The sequence below is a fragment of the Callithrix jacchus genome, chromosome 17 (assembly GCF_049354715.1).
Source record: "Callithrix jacchus isolate 240 chromosome 17, calJac240_pri, whole genome shotgun sequence".
NCBI lineage: Eukaryota > Metazoa > Chordata > Mammalia > Primates > Cebidae > Callithrix > Callithrix jacchus.
In genome coordinates this window covers 55,004,929-55,015,582 of record NC_133518.1, presented here as the reverse complement: position 1 = coordinate 55,015,582, position 10,654 = coordinate 55,004,929, and the positions used below count along the sequence as shown (strand labels likewise).

General features: G+C 47.0%; 1 long non-coding RNA gene across 1 annotated transcript; it reads left to right on the top strand.

Annotated features, from left to right (window-relative positions):
• Positions 1 to 559: 559 nt before the first annotated feature.
• On the top strand, positions 560 to 10,394 carry LOC128929987 (uncharacterized). The gene is made up of 3 exons (XR_008477420.2): positions 560 to 630; positions 8,377 to 8,573; positions 9,850 to 10,394. It is a non-coding gene; the product is annotated as an uncharacterized LOC128929987 (long non-coding RNA).
• The last annotated feature ends 260 nt before the right edge of the window (positions 10,395 to 10,654 follow it).

Below are 10,654 nucleotides of genomic sequence, written 5' to 3'. Positions count from 1 at the left end.
CCATTCCCTGCACATTTTTACACTCACCTTAAGTTGTATTCCAATATCCTTAGGTGTGATTTTATATGTTCTTATATCACAGTGTATATGTGTGTTTCTGCTTATGAAAGAAAGATGCAGATATAGAGACTGAGGAAGGGAGAGAAGGAATGAGAGAGAAAGAGCATGAGAGAGAATAAGAGAATGAGAGAAAGAATGCGAGAGAGAAGAGAGTGAATGAGGGAGAAAATGAATGAGACCACAAAACCATGAGGATGTTTACCTGCCTGCTGGCTAAGGCACCTGTATGTTCTAGGGCAGAATGACTTTTCATGTATTTTGAGTGGGGGCAGGAGGCAGCGAACAGCAGCTTGAATAATAGCTTCTCTATAAACATTGTCAGTAAACTGCAGGGGAAACACTGCCCCTCTTCAAAAACAACAACTGTAGTGAAAACTGAGCAGGCAGGACTGCAGCTGGGAGAGGAGTGGATTGATGGGTGGGCTGTTGCGTTATCGTCACCAAATGACCGCAGCTGTTCACAGATGAGCCAGAAGCCTGGAGTCCCAGAGTGCCAGGTGTCATTCCGGAGACAGCCCCTGCGTGTGCTGGGTGACGTGTCACCACCAAACCAGGCCTCAGGAACACAAGGTTAGATCCTCAGTGTTAAAACAGTGCTGGGTCCGGGAGGGGGACAGCAGACTGAGGTCAAGAGAAGCCCTGGACATGCTGAGAGGGCAAGAGGATGTTGGGGGAACCGCTATGTTCACAGCATGGGAAGGAAAAAAAATGTATTTCAATAGGAAATGATGCTTCATTTAGAGAACACCTTCCCAGGCTATCTGATTCTGGGCCCTGCGTTGTCTTTTACCAGTTGTGGCTTTGGGGGTGAGTGTGGGACCCAGGCGTGCCAGTGCTTCTCCAGGTTTCGCAAGCCGCATTGGGGTGTACAGCCGGCTGCTTTCAGATTTGTTGCAGGCTGACCTGGTTCCTGGATCCTGCTTTGGTTCTGCCACTAGGTGGCGCAAGCTAACTTTTTAAGGCTGCGGCGCTCAATGCAAAAGGCTAGGGCGTTAGGATCTGACGTTCCCGGATTTGAATCCTTTGTTAGTGTTGTGACCTTGGGCAAGGCACAGTTTCTCCCTCTGTAAACTAGACATGATGAAAATCGCCTTGCAGGGTGGTTGTGAGGATTAAATGAGACGACACTTGCTAAGCACCTTGCACAGTGTTAGGCACAGAGTCTACATTGCTGCTTTTCTCTTTCCTTATTCATTCATTCAGTACACGCTTATTGATCCGTATTTCTGTGCCACGGCTGAGAAGGACTTTGCCCTCAAGCATCCTACAGTATAGCAGAATGTCTCTCACACACATACACATGCGACAGTCTGCTGGAATATAAGATACATCTTCCACTCGCTGGCTCAAATTTATCCAAAATTAACTCTGTGCAAATGTATTAATGTGTGAAAAACCACATTCTGAAGAGGAAAAACAATGGTAGGTGTGTAGCAAGAACAGTAATGACAAACACTGTGAAGACACTCATTCATGCTTCTCTAACTTTCTCAGAAAAGTTACAAGCCATAGGCCTCGCAACTCATCAAGTACAATTTCAATTTTACCACTTAATTTATATTTAAAATATTTTATTCCTGTAATACTTTCATTTGGATTATTTGTTGCTATAAATGCTTTTCTTTTTATCTATATAATAAAATGCCTTTCTTTCCAGAGTTAGAAAGTATTACTATCTATGCAGAATCTATTATTCTCTACTGGGTTCTGCAAAGGGTATTACATGAACAAGATAATATGTCTTCCTCATAAAAACAATTGAAAATTCCTTTCAAAGCATGTGTGACTGCCCCAGAGGAGAGCACTGGGACTCTTAGGACAGTTCCCTCAGGATGGCCCTGAGCTGTGGACCAGTGTGTCCTGAGTGGAGGGCGTGTGGAGAGGAGGTGATAGGGGCCAGCTTGCAAGGGAATTGCATGTAACACTAAGGAGGTCAGGTTTTGTCCACAGGAAATTGGGAGCCACAGCAAACTTCTGAGCTGAGGAAGATGGGATAACATCCCTAGCCGTGATCCCTGGAAAAGGCAGGGTTCATCCGAAGCTGGAGGCTGGATGGCTTCATCCTCAATCCCACCTCCTCTCTTTCCCTCCTCCTCCCTCTACTGTTCATTCATTCAGCAAATATCTATTACCCATATACCATATTGCAGATACTGTTTTAGACACTCAAGTGAATTAATCACAGAAAAGATAGTGACAAATCTTCTTCCTCCCTAGAGCTTACAGAAACCCTTTCTCATTATGATATTTGCATATCCACGTGTCTTCTTTCATATGGGCCTCCCGAGCTGTTTGGGGCCACAGTCCTCTCCATGTGGAAAAAGCCAGGCTTTTCCCTTGAGGCCCAGCTGCACCCCTGCCTTTCCCATGGATTGGGGAACGCTTCCTTCAATTTCATGTGATGCTTCAGTATTTTTCTAGTAATCTCCCCTGATTCTACAGGACCAAATCAGTTCAATTTCCGTTTCTGTCACATGCCATCAAAATGTTCCTGCTAGAAAGGACCCAGCCAAGAAAACTGGAAAGAATTTCTTGGTTACATTAGGATGCAGGACCAGCCCTAGCGCGGGGCCAGGTGTCCTGTGGCAGGATTCCCACAGGGATCTTGATGGCTGGGCCCTGTTTCTATTCTAGGGCCTGAGTTGAAGAATGAATGTGCACCAGCCATGTTAGTCCAGAAAGCTTGTGTTATAAAGGAAGACTGTGCTCATGTATTGTTTTGTTTGGGTTTTCCTGCAAGCAGAGCATGAGACATGGACTGGATGTAGGTGGTTCATGAGGGAGGTGAACCTGGGAAGAAGGAGTGTGGGAGTAGGAAATGAGATGGGGCAGAAGGAGGAGCCAACATAAGGACATGTTAAAGTTGCCCCTTGATTCTGTTGACCCTCCTGAAAAATGTACAGGATGCTTTCTAGAAGTATCCACCTGAAAGACAAAGGCCAGGCATCCATCTACTGGTTCCTGTCCCCTCAAGGACTGAGAGTTGTCCTGGGAGTGTTAACTGTCCTAGCAAGCCAGGATGCCTGCACTCTGGATGTTTGAGTGACTGTCTTCATAGAAGACCCTGGGGCAGAATGCAGAAGATGCTTAGCACAGGGCTCAGGGGACCTGAGGCTGCACAGAACTGTTCAGCAGCTGTGGCTGAAAGCAGGAGGCCTGAGGACATGTGATGCAGGCACTAGAGATGTCTCCACCACACCTTACTCAACTTTGGAGTTATATTATAAATTATATGACCTCAGTTTGGGTGGCATGCCCCTGGCACAGATGAGATGGTCTCTGGCTCGTATCTGGAATATTCCCCTCTGCCAGGACTCTGGTCTTATGCATGGGGCTGGTAAGAAAGAGGTGAGCTTTCAGAAGTCCTAATAAAATTCTCATTCAACTTTGTACTGTCTAAATGTCGATGGTGAGGCTGAGTTGGGGGTGTTCAAGGAGTCTGCACATCCTTCGAAACATGTAGCTTTCTCTGCTGTGCTGACTTCCTCACACCTCTGATTTGCCCAATGGTGTTAGGATGCCTGACAGGTGTTGGCATGTCCTCCAGCCTGGGCCAGCTATTGGCATTGATCAGTGTAATGCAGCACACAAATCCTTCTGCCAAGGCTGCTCTCCAGGCTCAGAGCCCTGTTTAAAGCTCTCCTGTGTGGCTGCAGCCAGCAGCAGAGTCTGTACCTGGAACGCCTGTCCCTCTCCTCCCTGGCGGCCTGGCTCCATTTAGTTTAAGGATTTCATGGCAGGAATGTCATCTGAGCTGTCATCGTCATGCTTTGTCACCCTCAGGTGAATAACAGGAAATGGACTGGCCAGCCCTGTCAGTTTCCTTGCTGCTGTCATCACTCAGGTTCAGCCATGAGCATCGCACTGTGAGTCACTAAGGAGGTAGACAGAAGCCCCTCAAATGTCTCCAACACACTTCAAAAGAGCTTCTAAGGAGAACAGTCTGATTGATCGGTGCCTGTTCCGTCTTGATTGTTGCTTTGAGCCACGCAGCTGTGTTAACATGGGTGCCTGCCACTCTTCTGAGGGTGCAGAGCCTGTGTCATATGAAACCTGAGAAAAAAAGTCACCAGCCACCAGCTCTGGCTGGAGTCCCCTCCTTGCTTAACATACACAATTTCAAAAAAAAAAAAAACATACACAATTTCACAGAACACCAACGTCAGACAGCCCACTCTGTGGCTGCAGTGGAGTGAGACGACCACACTGAAACAAGAACGCCCAGCAAGCTAGGAAAATGACCAAACAGCTCCACCTGGCAAATATGAGGGGTGTTCATCAAGTACAGCTCCAGCCCTGCTCTGCTCCCCACAACCTCCTAGATAAAAATTATTAGGTTGCCCAATTATACAATTACCCCACTTTCTGACAGCCCCAAGCCCAAGCCAGACCATGCTTCCCAACTATTCCCCAAATCACCTGACCCAAGCACTGATCTCCTGAGAAGCTCCTCTCGACACCCTTCTACTGAGACACCCGTGGTTCCCCATGTGGATGGTTTTCTTGCTGTGACAACTGCCAATAAACCTAAATTTGGCCAGGCGCAGTGGTTCACGCCTGTAATCCCAGCACTTTGGGAGGCCGAGGAGGTGGATCACGAGGTCAGGCGTTTGAGTCCAGCCTGACCAACACGGTGAAACCCCGTCCCTACTAAAAATACAAAAATCAGCTGGGCATGGTGGCGCACACCTGTAGTTCCAGCTACTCAGGAGGCTGAGGCAGGAGAATGCTTGAATCGGGAGGCGGAGGTTGAGGTGAGCGACATCGCGCCTGGGCAACAGAGCAAGACTCCGTCTCAAAAAAACAAAAAAAACAACCTAACTTTGATCACCCAGAGATATGTTTCCGGTGGTGCTGGCAGGCAGGCATAGTCCCAAGGGAAGCTGCCCCGTGCTAATCCTCAGCACGGGAAGGAAGTACCTGGGCGTCCCCCGCATCAGCTGCGGAAGTGATCCCTGCGAGCCATTTGGAAGGCGAACTGGGTTCTGACCTGAGGGAACCTTTGTTGATTTGCTGTTATTGCAGATGTGTTGGTGCCCAGTGTACCATCCTGGGGCCTCCTTGGATATCAGCGTCTGCTCTGGTGGAACTTCCATGGGGGCTCAGATTCATCTTGCACAACATCCAGGGCAAGCCCCACCCTCTCCACATTTCGGCATTGGGGTCTTTTCTAAAGCCTTGGGAGCCTGCTCTGCTCCTGTATGTGCAATCTGCAAAGTGTATTGCAGGGAGTTAATGGCCCCGGGTGGGTGTGGCCGTCACCCAATAGGGGATGAGAGCTGGTGGGAAAATGTCTCAGTCTGCTGTTCTTGAGGTGGATACTTCCGGAACATGTTCTGTGGGCATCTCAGAGCAGAAAGAATCAAACCCCATTGCTCACAGCACCCTTACATTGGCTTTTCTTCCTTCCCTATCTTACTCTTCCCTCTCACTTCCTGGGAGATCCCTGCTTCCTGGGATCAACTCCCAAATAAATCACCTGCATCCAAGGCCTTGTTCAGGCTGCACTTATGTTACCTGAAACTAAGATACCACCCCAGCAACCCCTGCCACCACCTCTTCTTACAGAATTTTCTTCCTTTCTTTCTTTTTTTTAAGACAAGGTCTCTCTCTGTCACCCAAGCTGGAGTGCAGTGGCACAATCATGGCTCACTGCAGCCAGGACCTCCCAGCCTCAAGTGATCTTGCCTTAGCCTCCTGAGTAGCTGGGACTACAGGCATGTGCTATGATGCCTAGCTATTTTATTTTTATTTTTTGTAGAGACTGGTTTTTGCCATGTTGCCCAGGCTGGTCTTGAATTCCTGAGCTCAAGAGATCTGCTTGTCTCAGCCTCCCAACATGCTGAGATTACAGGCATGTGTCACCACACTCAGCCCCTACAGAGTTTCTTAACCATAATATTGGCCAGAATTGTTTCCACCTCTAGCTCTAATCAAGATTTCCCAAGCTCCTGGTCACAGAGATTAGTTCAGGGGCACATTCTGCAAGTGAGTTCAGTCACAGCAAGCAGAAGAGCTTTGCGGGAGATTCTGGGACATAGACTCAGTCTTAGCCACTGGGCCTGCGGGCATGGCAGCTGAAGGATAGCTGCACATTTTTGCTACTCGTCCCTTGGATAGGTGGGGTCTGCTTTCCCTCCCCCTTGAGTCTGGGCTAGCTTGCGATTGCTTTGAGCAAAGGAGGATGCTGGAGGAGATGCTATGTCAGTCCCAGGTCTGGCCTTTAAGAAAATTGGCAGACTCCCTCTTGGTCTCTGGAGATGCTCAACCACTGTGTAAGATAGCTGCCGCAGAGATGATGGAGATGATCTTGAGATTATATGGAGAGGGAACAGCCCAGGTGAGTCCAGCCCACCAGCTGCCCCTGCCATGTGAGAAGCTCTTTTGTACCCTCCAGAAAAGAACAGCCATGAGCTAACACCACCAAGTGACACCAGTTAGAGCCCCAGGAAGCAAAAGACTTGCCTAGTTGAGCCATGCCCAAACTCCTGAGCCATAAGATCACGAGCCATAATAGTTGCTGTGTTAAGCCACTAAGTTTAGGGGTAGTTTGTCATGCAGCAAAAGAAAACTGGAGCAGTGTCGGGGGAGGATGTGAGGTCTGCAGTTGTTACAGCCATATGTGGAGAGTCTAAAGCCAGCCAAAAAGTGATCAGGACAAAGTCCTCTTAAATTTGACCTCAAATAAAACCTCTTAAGTGTCTGAATTTTAGCTCTGTAATTTTTCTTTTCCACTTTCATTCTGCTTCTGTCTAGGCATAAAAGACGTTGCAGTCACTTTAGCTGAAGTTCAACAAGCATGTATTACATACCTATCAAGAGTCACATACTATGCTAGGGACTTTGGGCAAAAATAAAAGCAAAATTTGTTTCAAGTCTAGTGGAGGAAACACCTTTTTGATAATTTTAACACAAAGTGGTCCATGTTAAGACAGGGCTCCATATGCAGTGCTCCAGAAGCGGAGTAATTAACTCAGCCTAGGGGTTTAAGGCTCCAGAGACATGATGCATAAACCCAGTCTTCCATGATAGGTAAGAAGAAGCTGGTAAAAGGCAGGACGGGCATTCTGTGCAGAGGGAACAGCATGGTAAGAGCGGAGACCAGGAAAAGCATAGTGTTGTATTGGGAACTACAAAAACACTGTTCAGAGATAGGGCAAATAGTGGCAGGTGAGTCCAGAGGGTGGAGGCAGGGTCAGGGAGAAACTTGTAGTCAGGCTGTGCTGGGGAGGCGGGGCATTGTTCTGAAGGTGGCGGGGAGTGTAGAAGACATTATGGAAGGGGAGTGCTTTAGGTAGATCACTTGGGCTCCAGTGTAGATTGAAGGTGCTTGCGAGTGTGAATCTGAGGTTCATGGGTGGAGTCAAGGCTGGAGAAACACTTGGAAATTATCAGAACATAGGTGGATTATTACTTCACAAATATATATTTTAAGGATCACTATATGCTGGGCATATCCCCATGGGAATGTTGGGAAACGACTGTTATTTACAAATATAGATCTATTTTCTGTCCCACTTGGCAAACACATCGAAAGGAGCATTTGATTGCCTTCCTGGAATTGTTTTTGAAATACCTCTGCCTTCCCAGAAACCAGGGAGTACATATTCAACTCTGTTGGAGTCTGTGCTGACATAAAGTTCAGTGAAGATGATATTTTGCAATTTTCTGATTCATAAGTGACTCATCAAGTCATCCAAGCCATTAGTTCAGAAAACAAATTGGACAAGGCCCTAGAGATGTGACCTTGGTAAATAACAGATATTTAATAAATATTTACTGTTTATAAATTCACAAAGTAATCCTAAGAACTAGAACTCACTCTTGAAAGGGCATTATAATCCGGTTTGTTCATCGTGAACACATCATCCAGAAACTTAACTCTATTTGGCAAACTATTTGACAAACCCCCTAAAGCACAGCCAGTGAAATTTGTCACACACGAAAGGTTTTCGCTTTACCAGCCCAGCCCTCATGAGTTTCGGCCAGATCCTGTTACCTTCTGTGGTTTCTGAATAGACTAAGAAGGGGAGGATTAGAACCAAAGGGTTGGAGGATTTTGTCTTAAGCATCTGCCTTATGGTAAAGCCTTGAGAAAATCCAGAGGCCCCTCTATACTACCAAGTAATGGCTTTTCCCACTAATGGGAAGCAGATGGGGTGAAAAGGCTGTCATTACTGTTTTAAGCAAGATTCTCATGCAACTTCCTAGATCATATGTTTACACCAAAGGAAGAAAATCATCATATATCCCATGGGAAGCCTGCCCCCTTCATTTTTACACACCATGCTTGCTTGCCTTTTATGTTTCTTTTAGAAAGCAAGGAGAAACCAGACTCTCGGAGACAAGGATAAAGTAAGAGCTCTACTGGTTGTCACACCTGGGCCACAGATTTCGTTGGAAGCTGTGCGATAAAAGAGATCAGAACACCACAGCTTCCCAGAGGGTTTGACCAATTACGCCAGCGGCGGCTGAGTTCCAGATGGTAGCACTGTCCTCACATCCCAAACTGAGTAGGTTCCTACTTGGGCAGAGGGCAGGAGCTGAATGGATAATATCCAGGAATTGTGAGCACAGGATTTTGTAGGTCTCTGTCTCAGTGTCCTGCAATTTTCATCCCATAACAATAAAAAAAGAAGCAGAGCCCAATCCTGCCTGGCAGAGGAGGCATCTCAAAATGCAGGCACTGCCACTGGCCATCCAGCAGCCACCTCCCACTTTGTGGCTCACAGAACCTTTATGAAGTTCTGGGTGGCAATGTGCCCAGCTTTTCCCGCCTTTGCTGAGGTACTTTCCTAGCCGCTGTGCCAGCCACCCTTGCTGCTAGAGGGCTCTGGCCAATGAGACAGATGGGAGGTCTGCTGGGGGCTTCTGGGAACGATCTTGCTTTCTCAGTAAAGAGAAAGACGTTATTAATGAGGAAAACTTGCCTCTGCTACCCTCTCCATTCTGTTTGGGTTCTGGGGCCAGGATGTAATGTCTGGTCTTATGGTGACCATCTTGTGCCCGTAAAGAGATAGAAACCAGGAACAAAAGCCAACAGAAATGGTGAGTGGAAGACTGAAAAGCACCTGGATCACAGGTGTCTGGAAGCCACTGTACCAGGCACGGAACTGCCTGTCCTCAACCAGACATGAGAGATGACGAAAGATATTTATTTCTTAAGCCCCCGGGAGTTGGTTATTCTGCTGTTCGTACTTGAACTCATGCAAACCAATGCATCTAACTTGGCAGGTCCTGAAACAACCTGGCCCTTATTTTTACCCTTTTCCATTTGGATAGTCACTTTTATTTTCTTTCTTCACAAATACTGGGAAGCAATCAAATGTGGAAGTTAAACGTGAAGGCCTTGGAACCCAACGAACCTGGGTTTGTGATCTAGGCCCATCACTTTTGAAATTGTCTAGCTTTAGGAAAAGTACTCTGCCTGTGGAAATCTCACTCTTCAACTATAGAATGAAATAATATAATAATAACAGTACTCATCATTGGGCTACTGTGATTATAAGAAGAAATAATGTGGGTACAACAACTATTGCAGTGTTGTTACAATGTTAACAACAATGTTCATATAATGTTGTTATTACCATAGCAATGGTATGTGCAGTAAGCTAGCACGGCCCTAGCTCTTACGGTTGTTCCTACTGTGATTTCCGGCAGTGAGTACCTATGTTTGGTCACAGAGATATTACTGTCTAATGATGTCCATGTTTTTCTCTACTTGATTTTTCTCCCAACTCTTGAAATGTCATTTTCCATATCCTAACTCCTGTTTTATCTCCTCCTCAGTGGAATCCACGAAATCAAGCATCCAACTTCATCGTAACCACTAAGAGGAAAACGAGGAAGTGTAGACCATGGCTCTCGGCTAAAAGGAATCTACGACTTAGTCTGAAAAATAATTTTGCTGAACTGTATTGAATCACGATGTAGGGACAAGAGCCACCTTAAAGCAACACATATCACGTGTCCCTCTGGGCCCCACCTGCAAGTCTGGAGTCACCTGGATAGAGAGAATAGGTGAGGAGGTGGCAGATAGGTAGGTGGAGGGACCTGAATAGCTGACAAGCTGGGGAATGAAGGCATTGCCTAAACCAGTCTGTGAGTGGATATTATAGTCAGGGCACGGAGCGGGAAACTCTGGAGACAGTGGCGGCCCCACCATCAGACAAACCAGCCGACTACCTAGAGCTGTGTGCCAGGGCCTTCCAAGGAGAGTGGCCACGGATATTCTCAGAGAGTTGACTGGAGATTCTCAAAGAGTTCCATCCTTTACATGTTACCAACATGGGGGAGTGCTGGGGAACAGGACTTTACTCCAAAATAAAAATAAATAGCCAAAATAAAAGTCCCAGCACTTTGGGAGGCCGAGGCAGGTGGTTCACGAGGTCAAGAGATCGAGACCATCCTGGTCAACATGGTGAAACCCCGTCTCTACTAAAAATACAAAAAATAGCTGGGCATGGTGGTGCACGCCTGTAATCCCAGTTACTCGGGAGGCTGAGGCAGGAGAATTGCTTGAACTCAGGAGGCGGAGGTTGCGGAGAGCCGAGATCGTGCCATTGCACTCCAGCCTGGGTAACAAGAGCGAAAC